This window comes from Canis lupus, chromosome 37, assembly GCF_011100685.1.
Source record: "Canis lupus familiaris isolate Mischka breed German Shepherd chromosome 37, alternate assembly UU_Cfam_GSD_1.0, whole genome shotgun sequence".
Taxonomy (NCBI): domain Eukaryota; kingdom Metazoa; phylum Chordata; class Mammalia; order Carnivora; family Canidae; genus Canis; species Canis lupus.
This window is the reverse complement of record NC_049258.1, coordinates 25,961,022-25,977,650: the sequence shown is the minus strand read 5'-3', so window position 1 is coordinate 25,977,650 and position 16,629 is coordinate 25,961,022. Positions and strand designations below refer to the sequence as shown.

The 16,629-nt window shown below is 43.8% G+C and overlaps 1 pseudogene; it reads left to right on the top strand.

Moving 5' to 3' along the window:
- The first annotated feature begins 8,527 nt into the window (after window positions 1–8,527).
- Window positions 8,528–9,077, top strand: LOC100683658 (annotated as a pseudogene).
- The last annotated feature ends 7,552 nt before the right edge of the window (window positions 9,078–16,629 follow it).

Sequence of the window (16,629 nt, the reverse complement as noted above, 5' to 3'; positions counted from 1 at the left end):
GGGCAGAGGCAGCCCCAGGACGGGGCCGTCGGAGGCCGTTCTTGCTGCACGAGGTGCCACACGTTGGTTCTCTTGGCTCTGCTACCTGACCTAGCCACAAAAGACTGCCCGGGAGTTGGCCCAGCCACCAGAATCGAACATATGGAACAAATCAGCAGCATTACAGGAGGTCTGGCATGAGAAGGCTGCGTTAGGCCGTGACCACACGAGCCCATCAGAGCCTGGGCCCAGGACGGACCGAGCACAAGGCCCATGGAGCAAAGCGAGAGCAGCAGAAGCCAAGCTCAGGGCAAGGTTAGGGAAGCCAGGGCCACAGGCCGGCTGACCCGAAAGGAAGCAGCAAAAGAGCAATATTGAGCCCAGCCTGCGGGGGTTTGCAGCGCTGCCTCAAGTGAACTGAGGGGGTCCCTTGGTGGCTTTCTAGTGAACCCCAAGGCAGCTCGAGAGTGCCTTTAATTCTTTTCATTGTCTCTCCTGGAAGCAGCTGGAGTCCTATGAGAAGGGGTTTGCGAAGTGCTCTACGACATGAGAACCCATCTTGTCCCCTTCTCTCTCTGAGATTTAAGGTCATTAAATATACTTTGAAGCTACCCCATGTAAGAACTAGATCACTTCACGCATTACCCTTTTGTTAGGAATTTGGGCTGTTGTCAGATTAACACTTTTTAAAGATAATGCTGTACTGAATTAAAAAGAGAGAGAGAGAGAGAGAGAAGGAAGAAGGAAAGATGGGAGACTTGTGGTTAAAAAGAAAGGGATGAACCAAAAGCTCCATCCCTCATTCAAGGGGTTTGGAAAAGCTCGAAGCCAGCTGGGGAATGGGGTTGGGGGGGAGTGGAGGCAGCTACAGAGAAGAGAGGAAAGCAGGCAGGATCCTAGAGAGGGAGAAACCAGTTTCCAGCATAACCTGCCCCCCCACCCCCCACCCCTGCCCCAGGAGGCCTGCGGGCATGGTCAGGTACACAGGTGACAGGTGTCTTCCATCTCAATTCCTCCTGCACACAGGGCTGCAGAGGGGAGGGCCAGGCTCCACAGTGAGGACCAGCGTAAGACCTGCAATGGGGGACAAGGAAACCCATGAAACGGGAGGTCAGAGGGTTTAGGGTCCCCGGGGCTTGGGGAAAGGGAAAGGCACTGGCTGCTTTGCAATCTCCGAGCCTGTGTAGAAGCACAAAAAAGTGAGCAGCGGGCTCCCGGGTGGCTCAGTCCGTTGAGCCTCTGCCTTCGGCTCAGATCAGGATCCCGGGGTCCTGGGATCGAGTCCTGCATCACCAGGCTCCCTGCTCAGCAGGCAGTCTGCTTCTCTCTCTCCCTCTACCACCAGCTCCCCCTTGCTCATGCTCTCCCTCTCTCTCTCTCTCTCTCTCTCAAATAAATAAATAAAATCTTAAAAAAAAAAAAGTGAGAGCAGCCTTTCTTCTTTCATTCGTTAGTTCCACAAATATTGACTGAGCCCTGACTGTGTGCCAGAGCCTGCGCTGGAGTCCCGGTAAATAAAGGAGACGACAGTACGGCTCTTGTTCTCGAGAAGCTGGCAGCGAGGTGCAAGGACAGACACCCACTATCACACTTCAACACTGTGTTCACTTCCTATTGTTGCTGTAACACATTACACCCAACTTAGTTGCTTAAAACAGCACACATTGGTTATCTTACCCGTTCTGAAGGTCAGCAGTCCGAAGTGGATCTCACTGGGCCAAAATAAAGGTGTGGGCAGGGGCTGTGTGCCTTTCTGGAGGCTCCAGAATCTGCTTTTTTGAGTTTTCCAGCTTAAAGAGGCTGCCCACTTCCCTGGCCCCCTCCTAACTTCACAGCCAGCAACGACCACCTCTGACACTAACTCTCCTTCCTCCTTCTTCTATATTTAAGGGCCCTGGTGATTACACCGAGCCCACCCAGATAATCCAGGATAATCTCCCTGTTGGCAACTTTCATTCCTTCTGCAATCTTACTTCTCCCTTGCTCTCTGGCATAACATTTGTACAGGCTGAGGACACAGACATCTTGGGGGAAGGGAGGAGGAGGCCAATAATCTGCTTCCATCAACACCCTGTACTACGGTAGAGGTAGCGTGATGGGAGATGGTTCCAGTCCCACGCTGCAAATGGAATACAGGCTCTGGCCTCCCCCTCCCAACCTAAGTGGTTAGAAATGAAAACATACTTATCAAAATAAGTAACCTTGAGCCGCCTGGGTGGCTCAGTTGGTTAAGCATCTGCCTTTGGCTCAGGTCGTGATGTCAGGGTCCTGGGATCAAGCCCTGTGTGTTTGTCCCACTCCCTGCTTGCTGGGGAGTCTGCTTCTCCTTCTGCTGCTCCTGCTGCTCCTGCTGCTTATGTGCTCTCTGTCTCTCTCTCTGTCAAATACATAAAAAACTTTAAAAAATAATAAAATATTTTATTTATTTTTAAGATTTTATTTATTCATTCATGAGAGAGACACAGAGAGAGAGGCAGAGACACAGGCAGAGGGAGAAGCAGGCTCCATGCAGGGAGCCCGATGTGGGACTCGATCCCTGGTCTCTAGGATCAGGCCCTGGGCTGAAGGTGGTGCTCAATCGCTGAGCCACCCGGGCTGCCCTGCCCCAGATCCTTTAAAAATATATATATAATTCCATAATTACCCTGGCCAACGAGGAGAGCCCTTGGTGGACCAGAAACCACGAGAATCCCCTGACAGCTGGAAGGCAGGTAGGAACTGGTCAGAGAAGAAAATCACAGCCTAAAATGTGCGTAGCAATAGATCCCCACGGGAGTTGAAAGCACCAAAATCACTCGGAGCTCAAAGAGGGTGGATCCTGAGAGCTTTGGGACTCAGAAATCACCAACGGGGAGCTGATGACTCAGGATGCCACCACGGACACCGTCAAGCATGTTAACCACTCCACACACACTCCCCCTTCTTGTCTCCTGGGGCCAAGAAACTCCAGCAAGACTACCTGCCTCCAGGTGAGAGCAGTGGATATGAGAACATTAGGTGAAAGAAAGGACGGTGTTCTTGATGGCTGGTGACACTTAGGAGGAAAGGGAAGCACCCCTTGCAGAAGATGAGCTCCAAAATATGCCCCCCATCAGCATATGCCCCCTGCAGTTATTGGCAACGCATCACAATGTGCACCAGGATATTGTCCCATCCCCCTTTTGCTAAGGGGGTTTAGAAATGGCAAGTGCAAATGGCCTCACAGGAAATCCCAGGTAAAGGATGAGGGTCTAAGGAGCCATTACCAAACGTTAGAAGAAAATCAACATCTTAAAAGAGCTCTCAAATCCAGCCTGGAGAAGAACTTCCACCCACTGAAATAGCTCATAGAGCAGGAACAGGAATTCAGAATAATTATCATCAGTCTTGGAGGCAAAAAGATATGCCAAAAATGAATGTGTACTCATTTTTAAAAACCCAAGTGAAAAATTGAACGTGATTATGAAACAAAAAAAAACACCTCCGTAGAACACTCCAAAAATAGGCATTATGTTCTTGTATCACACAGTGCAAGACAAAATACGAACATGATTACTCACGAAATTTTCGACATACGAAAAATTGAACATGATTATGGAACAACAAAAACCCCTCGACAGTACAACCAAAATGGGCATCTGTTTTTGTATCACACAGCGCAAGACAAAATACGGAAAGTATTCATTGAAAAGAAAATCTAAAATATACAGAGGACCAATCTAAAACATCCAATATCAGCTAATAGGAGTTCTGAAGTAGAGGGCACCTGGGTGGCTCAGTGGGTTAAAGCATCTGCCGTCAGCTCAGGTCATGATCCCAGTCCTGGGATCCAGCCCCCTGGGATCCAGCCTCACATTGTGAGTCCCCCGTTGGGCTCCATGCTCACCAGAGTTTGCTTTTCTCTCTCCCTCTGCCCCTCCTGCCCACTCTCTCTCCCTCTCAAATAATAAAACCTTTTTAAAAAAGAGTTCTGAGGTAGAAAATACAATGTGAGAAGTTTTTTATTTTTTAAATTTATTTTATTTTATTCAAATTCAATCGATCAACGTATAGTGCATTAGTTTCAGAGGTAGAGTTCAGTGATTTGTCATTACATCACGTGCCCTCCTCATGCCCATCACCCAGTTACCCCATCCCCCTGCCCCCCTCCCCTCCAGCAACCCTCAGTTTATCTCCTATAGTTAAGAGTCTCTTGTGGTTTGTCTCCCTCTCTGATTTCATCTGATTTTATTTTTCCCTCCCTTCCCGTGTTCTGCTATTTTGTTTCTTCAATTCCACATATGAGTGAGATTATATGATAATTGTCTTTCTCTGATTGATTTATTTCGCTTAGCACAATAACCCTCTAGTTCCATCCACGTCATTGCAAATGGCAAGATTTCATTCTTTTTTTTTTTTTAAGATTTATTTATTTACTCATGAGAGACACACAGAGAGAGGCAGAGACACAGGCAGAGGGAGAAGCGGGTTCCCTGCAGGGAGCCCCATGCGAGACTCGATCCCGGATCCCAGGATCACGTAGATACTCAACTGCTAAGCCACCCAGGCATCCTGGCAAGATTTCATTCTTTTTGATGGCTGAGTAGTATTCCATTGTATATATAGATACCTCTTCTTTATCCATTCATCTGTTGATGGACATCTGGGCTCTTTCCACCATTTGGCTACTGGGGACACTGCTGCTATAAGCATTGGGGTACAGGTGCCCCTTCGGATCACTACATTTGTATCTTTGCGGTAAATACCTAGTAGTGCAATTGCTGGGTTGTAGAGTAGCTCTATTTTTAACTTTTTGAGGAACCTCCCTACTGTTTTCCAGAGTGGCTGCACCAGCTTGTATTCCCACCAATAGCGTGAGGGTTCTCCTTTCTCTGCATCCTCCCCAACAACATTTGTTGTTTCCTGTCTTGTTAATTTTAGCCATTCTGACTGATGTGAGGTGGTATCTCTCTCTGTGTGTCTCTCTCTCTCTCTCTCTTTTTTTTTTTTTTTATGTGAGGTGGTATCTCATTATTGTTTTGATTTGTATTTCCCTGATGCCGGGTGATGTTGAGCATTTTTTCACGTGTCTGTTAGCCACTTGTATGTCTTCTTTGGAGAAATGTCAGTTCGTGTCTTCTGCCCATTTCTTAACTGGATTATTTGTTCTTTGGGTGTCACGTTTGACAAGTTCTTTATAGATTTTGGATGCTAGCCCTTTATCTGATAGGACATTTACAAGTATCTTCTCCCATTCTGTAGGTTTGTCTTTTGTTTTGTCGACTGTTTCCTTTGCTGTGCAGAAGATTTTTGTCTTGATAAAATCCTAATAGTTCATTTTTGGCATTGTCTCCCTTGCCTTTGGAGATGTGTCTAGCAGGAAGTTGTTGTGGCCGAGGTCAAAGAGGTTGCTGCCTGTGTTCTCCTCCAGGATTTTGATGGATTACTGTCTCACATTTAGGTCTTTCATCCATTTTGAGTTTATTTTTGTGTGTGGTGTGAGGAAATGGTCCAGCTTTATTCTTCTGCATGTGGGTGTCCAATTTTCCCAACACCTTTTGTTGAAGAGACTGTCTTTTTTTTTTTTAAGATTTTATTTTTTTATTCATGAGAGGCACAGAGAGAGAAGCAGAGACACCAGCAGAGGGAGAAGCAGGTTCCATGCAATGAGCCCGATGTGGGACTCGATCCTGGGATTTCGGGATCACACCCTGGGCCGAAGGCAGATGCTCAACCCCTGAGCCACCCAGGCATCCCGAGACTGTCTTTTTCCATTGGACATTCTGTCCTACTTTGTCAAAGATCAGTTGACCATAGAGTTGAGGGTCCATGGCTGGGTTCTCTATTCTGTTCCATTGATCAATGTGTCTGTTTTTGTTCCAGTACCACACTATCTTGATGATCACAGCTTTATAATATAGCTCAAAGTCTGGAATTGTGATGCCATCAGCTTTGGTTTTCTTTTCAACCTTCCTTTGGCTATTCAGGGTCTTCTCTGGTTCCATATAAATTTTGGGATTATTTATTTCAACTCTGTGAAATAAGTTGATGGTATTTTGATAGGGATTACATTGAATGTATAGATTGCTCTGGGTAGCATAGACATTTTAACATTTGTTCTTCCAATCCATTAGCACGGAATGTTTTTCGATTTCTTTGGGTCTTCCTCAATTTATTTCATGAGTTTTCTGTAGTTTTCAGATTATAGATCCTTTATGTCTTTGGTTAGGTTTATTCCTAGGTATCTTATGATTTTTGGTAGAATTGCAAATAGGATCAACTCCTTAATTTCTCTTTTTTTTGTTTGTTAGTATATAGAAATAACAACGGTTTTCTGTGCAATGATTTTATATCCTGACACTTTGCTGAATTCCTATATGAGTTCTAGCAATGTTGGGGCCGAGTGTTTTGGGTTTTCCATACAGAGTATCATGTCATCTGCAAAGAATGAGAGTTAGACTTCTTTGCCAATTTCGTATATGGCTTTCATTTCTTTTTGTTGTCTGATTGCTGATGCTAGGACTTCTAGTACTATGTTGAACAGCAGTGGTGATAGTGGGCATCCGGCCATGTTCCTGACCTCAGGGGAGAGGCTCTCAGTTTTTCCCCATCGAGAATGATATTTGCTGCATGCTTTTCGTATATGGCTTTTATGATATCGAGGTATGTTACCTCTATCCCTACACTGTGAAGAATTTAAATCAAGAAAGGATGCTGGAGGGGATCCCTGGATGACTCAGCGGTTTAGCACCTGCCTTTGGCCCAGGGCGTGATCCTGGAGACCCAGGATCGAGTCCCGCGTCAGGCTCCTGGCATGGAGCCTGCTTCTCCCTCTGCCTGTGTCTCTGCCCACCACCACCCCTATCATGAATAAATAAATAAAATTAAAAAAAAAAAAAGAAAGGATGCTGGACTTTGTCAAATACTTTTTCTGCATCTGCTGAGAGGATCATATCGTTATTGTCCTTTCTTTTATTAATGTGGTATATCACATTGATTGATTTGTGGATGTTGAAGCATTCTTGCAGCCCAAGAATAAACCCCACTTGGTCATGGTGAATAATCCTTTTATTGTACTGTTAGATCCTATTGGCTAGTATCTTGGTAAGAATTTTTGCATCCATGTTTATCAGGGATATTAGTCTGTCAGTTGTGAGAGGAAGTTCTATTCAATAAATAAAAAAAAGGAAAATATCCCAGGATTGAAGATTAATGTCCCATGAATGTCCTTTCAGTTGGAAAGGGTACACCAAATGCCAGTCAGGATCCTTTTATAAAACTAACATGCAGATCTATTGTGATGGGGTTGCAGATACCAGGTAAGGAGGAAAGCCTGACAACTTCCAAGGAGGAAAAAAAAATAAAGATGAACCACAAGGTTCTGACCCTTGTATTGACAGGAAGTCTCTCATTGAAAAACAGGGGTAAGAAAAAAAGAGAGAGAATTTTTAAAGTTCAGAGGAAAAATATCTTTTTTCTTTTAATGGGAGAAGGGCTTTATTTATTTATTTTTTAAAGTAAGCTCTATGCCCAATGTGGGGCTCAAACTCATGACCCCAAGATCCAGAGTCACATGCTCTACTGACTTAGCCTGCCAGGTGGTCCAAGAGGAAAAATCTCTTTGAATCTTGAATTATATACACAGCCCGAACATCATTCCAGTGTGAAAATAAAAGATTTTTTTCATTTGGGAGGGGATCCCAAAAGTTTAACACTTACAAGCTTACTTTGAAGTAAATATGAAGGAGGATAGATCAGTGCTAAGAAAAAATGAATCCAAGAGGAAGAAGTGAGGAGGCAAACAGCAGTAAGCAAAGACTTTAGCAAAGTCATTCAAACTAAAAAGTAAGAAAAAATAGGCACCCAGGCACACAAAGGAGGGAGGGAGAGAGGTAGGGAGGGAGGGAGGGAGGGAGGGAGGGAGGGAAAAAAAAGAAACAGTCAAAGGATAAGAGTGGAGGAGCTGGCTGGAGACGGGAGGGTAGGAGAGGAGATCTACAGGGTCAAGGCCTCCAAGCACACAGGATTTGCAGAACTTTTTTTTTTTTTTTTTTTTTAAGTAGACTCCGCACCCAAAGTTGGTCTTGAAATCAAGACCCTGAGATCAAGAGCACATGTTCTACCAACTGAGCCAGACAGGGGCCCCAGGATTTACAGAATGTAATGAGAATGTGAAGACCTGGGGCACTTGGGTGGCTCAATTGTTGGAACATCTGACTCTTGATCTCAGCTCAGATCTTGATCTCGTGTCATGGGTTTAAGCTCCACATTAGGCTCCACTCTGGGTGTATAGTCTACTTAAAAAAAAAAAAAAAAAAAGTGAAGACCTTGCAAAGAAACCTGAAAACAACCAAAGTGAATATGTATCAAGAAATAAATTGGGGAATGCCTGGGTGGCTTAGCCGTTGGGTGCCTACCTTTGGCCCAGGGTGTGATCCTGGAATTCCTGGAATTCCATGGCAGGCTTCCTGCATGGAGCCTGCTTCTCTCTCCGCCTGTGTCTCTGCCATTCTCTCTGTCTCTCATGAATAATAAATAAAATCTTTAAAAATAAATAAATAGATAAATAGATAGATAAATAAATAAATAGGCCTTGGCAGAATGAGTTGAAAATGAAGTGAAATGCAAATCTTCCAAATCTGACAGGCTTACAGTTATAGTCTTTAAAAGCACTTGCATACTACCTCAAAGGTTTTCCTGTTATTGGAGATATGTTTCCTTGGTTGAGGTGCTGACCACCACATTATTCCATTGAAAGGTTCTAAGCAAAAGAGCATGAGTCAGGGGATCACATGTAATTCAACCTTCAACTGGAAAAAAAATGTGAATGAACTTTTCAGAGAGGCAAGGGAAGCTGGGGCTATCCCTCTGAATGAAGCCGCGAGAGCTTTGAGTGATGACAAATCAAAGTAATTTATGTGTAGAGGGTACAGATTGGGGCACACTCCTTGTGTAAGCAGTCTAAATATATCTATGCAGAAAATCAGCCACAGGATGTTCAGATTTTGCTTCAGTTTACATGATGGTGAGTTGAAACCATACAATGACCCAACAGATGTTCAATTTCTGGAATCTGTTAAGAGAAGGGTGACTCTTCATGTATGCCTGAAATCCAGCAACTTATATTAGAAAGCCTGTAAAGTGACATTAATGCTGGTAGGAGATTTCAAAAGAGCCTCCCCTGGAACTTCAGTGACTGGCTCATGGTGACCAAGTAGATTTGAATGGAAGGTCATCAAGCTCAAGCAGACCTAAAACCTAAAATGAGGTTCAAGGCTTTTAGTGGACAAAGACAAAAACTCAGAAGGCTTGCTGTATAATCAATGCATCTTCTTCCCCAAGAAGAGGAAGAGAAGACACTATTTAATGTAGTTGTGCTTATTGATGATTCAAATCCAGCAACAAAAATTCAAACAGAGCCCCTGGCCAGCTCCGTCAGTAGACAATGCGACCCTTGATCTCAGGATCATAAGTTTGAGCCCCATATCGTGCACAAAGATTACTTAAAAAAATTTTTTTTCAATTCCGGTTAGCAGATGACAGACATTTGATACAAAGATTCAATAGTGCAGACAGATTCCTGGATGTTGGGGACTTTACTGTACAGTTTCCTCCTTATTTTGCAACTTTTGATTTTGTTCTTAGTGACTTTATTTCCAAACAGAGAGCTGATGAAAAGCCTAGCACAAGAAGCAAATATTCTTAATACAGATGACCCTTGAACATTGCAGGGGGAAGGGGTGTCCACCTTCCCCCTCAGTTGAAAATCCATGTATAGCTTTGACTTTCCCAAAACTTAATTACTAGTAACCTACTGTTGACCAGAAGCCTTGTGATACCATAAAGTTGATGAACATGTATTTTGTGTGTTATATGCATTATATGCTGTATTCTTTTTTTTTAAGAATTTTATTTATTCATGAGAGACACAGAGAGAGAGAGAGAGAGGCAGAGACACAGGCAGAGGGAGAAGCAGGCTCCATGCAGGGAGCCCGACGTGGGACTCCATCCCAGGTCTCCAGGGACTCGATCCCGGGTCTGTAGGATCACAACCTGGGCTTCAGGCGGCGCTAAACCGCTGTGCCACCGGGGCTGCCTATATGCTGTATTCTTATAATAAATTAATTAGAGGAAAGAAAATGTTATCAAGAAAATCATAAGGAAAAGAAAATATACTTACAGTACTATATTGTGTTTATCTGGAAAAATCTATGTAAGAATGGATTCTCACAGTTCAAATCCATGTTGTTCAAGGATCATCTGTACTATGATGCTCCAGCAACTAAAATAATATTGCAAAATAAAATAAAATAAAATAAAATAAAATAAAATAAAATAATATTGCTCATATCCATGAAGTAGCAGGTAGGAAAGATTATGTTCCTTATTATGTTTCCTTATTAATAAGGAAAATACTTTCAGCATTAAAACAATCAAATTATGTTTAATACTTTTATAAATACATTTTGGTCTTACATTGTCTTCCAGACATAGTATAGCATGAATAAATAAATAAATCTTTAAAAATAAATAAATAAAGTAAACTGTAGACCCAACATAAGGCTCAAATTCATGACCCCAGGATCAAGAGTCACATGCTGTACCAACTAAACTAGACAGGTGCCCCATAGTTGATAGCTTATAAATACCTAGGCAACCCAATTTCTTACGTGCTCAGTGTTGGCGTAACGACATCTATTTGCAGAAAAATGAACAAACCCCTTTTTTGATAAATGCACTTGGTAGAATTTGTATACGTTTCTTGGTGATTCATTGATCAATAGCCATTAAGAAGTCTTTTTATGAAATTAAGTTGAAAGTTTTTCTGTGATAGACACTGAAAAGTATCTGTATTCTGATCTTGAAATAGTTTGACCGTATAATAATTATTTCTCCTATTTAGATTTTAGGCATCCTTTTTACTTATCCACTTAGCTACATTACTGGTTTCAAAAAATATAGTTTGGCATCATATTTTATAGAGCTGTGACCATCATAAACCAGAAACAAAAGGACGTAGGGTCAGCAGTCTTTGAGAAGATGTACTAAAGAACACTTTATTTTTTAATTTATTTTTTAAGGTTTTATTTTTATTTTTTTTAAGATTTATTTATTTATTGGGGGTGAGGGAGGTGCAGAGAGAGAGGGAGACAAGCAGACTCGCTGTGGAGCAGGAAGCCTGGCTTGGGGCTCAATCCTAGGACCCTGAGATCACAACCTGAGTGGATATCAAGAGTCAGACACCTAACGGACGGAGCCACCCCCAAGAGCACTTTAAAATGGAGTCATTACAGTCCTTCCGGAGCCCCCTGGTCACATTCACTTATTCATTCAACACAGTCTTCTAGGGAAACTACTATATGAACTGAAAACTATTCTAACTGCTCAGCCCAGAATATATTCCATCCCAGGACAAAACTAGTGGAGAAACTCAGGGATGTATTTTCTGTCAGATGCCCTGGAGCTAAGGAATGACCCTCGTCAGTGTTGGCATTTCTGCTGAAGCCAAGCATTTTGTGAATGAGGCTACGTCAGGAATGATAGAAAAGCTTTTTCTTCTTCCCAGATACCACTTCATCTCTGGTTGCCTCTGCTGATTAGTTTCCTATTTCTGCCATGACAGATTACGACAAATTTAGTGCCTCAAAATAACACAGATTTTTAGTCTTACCATTCTATACGTTAGAAGGCCCCCATGGGTGTTGCTGGGCTAACATTGAGGTGACAGCAGGGCTGCTTTTTTTCTTTTTTTTTTTTTTTTTTTTTTTTTTGGAGGCCCTAGAATCAGCTTCTAGAACCTGCCGGCATTTCTTGGCTTGTAGCCCCAGTTTAGCATCTTTCTGGCCTTTCTTCCATAATCCCATGTGTCTGCAACAGCCAGAGAAGGTTCTCTGTTCTTAAGGACTCCTGTGATGAGATTGGCCTACTGGACAATCCAGGATTATCTCCCCATCTTAAAGTCTGTAGGAACCCCAATCACACCTGCAAAGTCCAGTGGCCTTTGCCATGTTAATTAGCACATCACAGTTTCCTTCTGGGATCTCCAGTGGAGAACCTGTCCTTTGTCTCTCCAATTTGCAAAGGCTGCTGGCATCCCTGGCTCAAGGCCATATCACGGCAATCCCTGCTGCTGGCCTTACATCTTTTACAATTTTGATTTTTCCTTCCTCCCTCTTTCACAGATCCTTGTGATTACATGTTTTAAAGATTTATTTATTTTTTGGGGGGATGGGCAGAGGGAGAGAGGGAATCCCCAGCAGACTCCCCACTGATCAAGCTCAAGGTGGAGCTTGATTCCACAAGTCCGAGATCTACTCAGATTTGGGTGCTAGGACATGAACATTTTTGGGAGGCCATTATTCTGATTGCCATCATCTACCTTTGCCCCCAAAGTTTACATCCATCCCAAAAAATTCACCCCATCCAAAAGTGCTCACAAGTCTCAACCCTTTACAGCATCAGCTCAAAAACCAAAAAAAAATTTTCTAAGATTTGTATTTGTGTATTCATGAGAGACACAGAGAAAAAGGCTGAGACACAGGCAGAGAGAGAAGCAGACTCCCTGAGGGGAGCCCAATATGGGACTCGATCCCAGGACCCCAGGATCACACCCTGAACCAAAGGTAGACACTCAACCGCTGAGCCACCCAGGTGTCCCTCAAAGACCAAAATTTTATCCGAATCTCACCATCTTGAAAGTCTCAAATCACATTATTTAAATTATCTAAAGTTTGGGCGAGGATTCGGGTATAATTCCTGGGGCACAATCCCTCTCCATCTGTGCACCTGTGAACCTGCAAAACAAATTCTCAGCTCCCAGATATAATGGTAAGACAGTTCTAGAATAATAGTAATAGACATTCTCATTCAAAAAGCAGAAAATGGGGACACATGGGTGGCTCAGAGGTTGAGTGCCTGCTTTCAGCTCAGGGTGTGATCCTGGAGATCCGGGATCGAGTCCCACGTCGGGCTCCCTGCATGGAGCCTGCTTCTCCCTCTGCCTGTGTCTCTGCCTCTCTCTGTGTGTCTCTCATGAGTAAATAAATAAAATCTTAAAAAAAAAAAAGCAGAAAATGGAATGAAAGAAGGAGCCACCAGTCCCAAGCCATGTAGAAATCCAGCCAAGCCGCCTGCATTCATTAGGTCTTGAGGCCTGGGAATAATCTGGGGCTCCCAGCTCCATCCTATGGGCTTGTGACTCCTCATCTGAGCCATCTTTCCTTTTTCTTCTTTTTTCTTTTTTAAGAGTATTTATTTATTTATTGACAAGAGACACACAGAGAGAGATAGGCAGAGAGAGAAGCAGACTCCCTGCAGGGAGCCCAATGTGGGACTCGATCCCAGTACCCTGGGGTCATGCCCTGACCCAAAGGCAGATGCCCAACCACTGAGCCACTCAGGTGTCCCCCTGCAATTTTTACTGAATTCCTGCAATCATTGTTACTTTAAAAAATTTATAATCATCTCAGGAAAGATTATGTCCTGATGAGCAGTTAGACCACCACGTGTGAGGTCTGTCGGTTTTGCATGACGTATGTGACCAAGATGTTTGAAGTGTTTGTTTACCAGGAAAGGAAATTTTCATTGGAAAAAAAAAAAAGGACAAGATATTTTAGAGAATAAAAGTGATTGCAAAAAAAGAAAAAAAGAAAGAAATTACCATCTTCAGAAGTGTCCTGGGGCTAGGATGTGTTCCTTTTTCGTTTTTTTTTGTTGTTGTTGTTTTTTGTTTTTTATAATAATAAATTTATTTTTTATTGGTGTTCAATTTGCCAACATACAGAATAACATCCAGTGCTCATCCCGTCAAGTGCCCCCCTCCGTGCCCGTCACCCATTCACCCCCACCCCCCGCCCTTCTCCCCTTCCATCACCCCTAGTTCGTTTCCCAGATTTAGGAGACTTTATGTTCTGTCTCCCTTTCTAATATTTCTCACACATTTCTTCTCCCTTCCCTTATATTCCCTTTCACTATTATTTATATTCCCCAAATGAAAGAGAACATACACTGTTTGTCCTTCTCTGATTGACTTACTTCACTCAGCATAATACCTTCCAGTTCCATCCACGTTGAAGCAAATGGTGGGTAAATCCCCAACAGTGCAATTGCTGGGTCGTAGGGCAGGTCTATTTTTAACTCTTTGAGGAACCTCCACACAGTTTTCCAGAGTGGCTGCACCAGTTCACATTCCCACCAACAGGGCAAGAGGGTTCCCTTTTCTCCGCATAGGATGTGTTCCTTATAGGTAGACAGCTTCATCTCCTCAGCAGGGAGTATTTGAAGAACAGTGGGAAGGAGAGGCCGGGTGGTAATGTAGCTCAGGGGTGGATACAAAGACTCTGGAACCAGATTCTGGAGTCCAAATGTGGGCTTCACCACTTATTAGGGAAGTCTTCTCATCTGTGCAACTGGTATGATATCAGTGCCTACCTCATAGGATGGTTATGAGGATTGCATGAGCTTTTTCTTGTAACGTTCCTGGCACAAAGGAAGTCCTGTATATGTGTTTCTTATACAAATAATTAAATTAACAAAAGAAGATTATTTGGTAGAGGGAATGTGATTTTTTTTTAAGATTTTATTTATTTATTCATGAGAGACACAGAGAGAGACAGAGGCAGAGACACAGGCAGAGGGAGAAGCAGGCCCGGTGCAGGGAGCCTGATGTGGGACTCGATCCTGGGACTCCAGGATCAGGCCCTGGGCCGGAGACAGGTGCTAAACCAGTGAGCCACCCGGGCTGCCCCGAGGGAGTGTGATTTAAAAAAAAAAAAAAAGAAAGAAAGAAAGTTAATGGTAGGACTGGAAATAAAGTCAAAGAAAGCCCTTAGAACGTAAAGTAGAAGAATTTCAGTACAGTGCACAAGGCATGAGCCCATTTGTGGGGGAAAAAGCTATTTCTACAAGGTATGCGTCTGCAGGTAAACTCCTAGAAATGTGTCTGGCAGGACTCAGCTCCGTGGAGGAGATGACCCAGGAGAACCTCGGCATCATCTTCCATAATTGAGTCGTTACCATGAGAACATATCTGTGTGTTCTTTGTGAAACGTTTTTTGAAAATCAGCGTTAAAGAACCCAGCGCCCAGGAAGCAGGCAGGAAGAGTAGCTAGCTCTGCCATCCGGGAGCCAAGGGAAGTCACAGATGACAGGACATCAGAATTGGATCTTCAAGGACACATTGCCTGGGAAAGAGATCGCTGAAGACAGAGGCAGCTGGAGAATAAAATGATGTATTTGAGGCAGGATCGGAATTTGTCTGAACAGAGTTCTGGGGGAGGAGAGGCAGGGAGGGACAGGTCTGGGATGGGGCTGTGCAGATGGGATTGGGGGGTTGTAGAGGGCCGCTGAACGCACAGAAAGGGCTGAACATTGTGGAGATAACTTTTTAAGCCCCTTTAGGGACACAATCGCAAGAGAAGGGCCCTTGGGCAGCCAGGTGCCAAGTGGACCCGAGAGGCACAGAATGATTGCATAGGAACTGGTGAAGGAGGCTGCTGCACTGCCCCCCAAGAACTGCCCCAGAAACAACAGAAAAGGGTCTCTGTAGGGACAGAGAAAAGGCTTCCCTGCCACTCAACATCGACTCCCCGTTTTTGTGGTAACTGTATCCCACTTTGGGGAGCCACCTTTTTTCACCTTAGCCTTTGTGCTGTGGGCTCTGGGCTCCCCAGGTGGGACACAGGATGTAAGTCACTAACTCATTCTGATCCTTTTGCCACTTTTCCTGGAGGAGCACCCCAAGAAGGACGATTAGGCCCCCAAGACCCATCCTGAGACATCCAGAAGCCAACTCCCTCCTGGGGCCAGGTGCGAGATGATGGGAACCTGGAGCTGCTCAAGCCGCCGTGTGCCCCAGGGAAGGTGAGCCGTGGCTGGATCTTGGCAGCATCTTGGCAGCCCCAAATCCAACCCAAACTTAGCCAGCTGTGGCCACAGACTTCTCACGAGCCAGTGATTTTTAAATTAAATTAAATTTAGTTTTGTTTCAGTCAGTTTGAGTTGCGTTTTCTGTTCACACTGACTCTGATTTAAGAGTATTCTATTCAGAACAACAACAAAAAAAGAGTATTCAGAACATTTGTAATAATCAGCCCTGGGAACCAGGAGAATCTCTGAAATTTACTGCTCTTAGTCTCATGGCAAAAAGTGACAAAAAATATGTCCTTAGCCACTGTCAGTCAGGCCTCTTAAGGAGGGGAGGGTGTATCATTCTGATTTGCTAAGTTAACAAAATCTCACAAGGCTTTAGAGATTCTGGAAGGGGTGGCCCAGACCAATGTGACTCCCAGGCTTTGGAATTTCACAGATTTCAGCAGCAAAATTACAGAGACAAATCTTAGAATCCAATTAGAATGCCAAGTTGGTTACTTTTCTCTTCTTTTTTTTTTAAGATTTATTTATTCATTTGGGGGCAGTGTGCAAAGGGCAGGGAGAGGGTCAGAGGGAGAGGAGGAACAAAAGAACCTCAAGCAGACTTCCCACTGAGCACAGAGCCTGTCCCTGAGATCATGCCCTGAGCCAAAACCAGGAGATCGACACCCAACCGACTGAGCCACCCAGGGGCCCCTAGAATTCTCAAGGGTTTGTTTTTAAATATTTTATTTATTTATTCATGAGAAACACAGAGAAAAGCAGAGACATAAGCAGAGGAGAAGCAGGCTCCTCACAGGGAGCCTGATGTGGGACTATCCC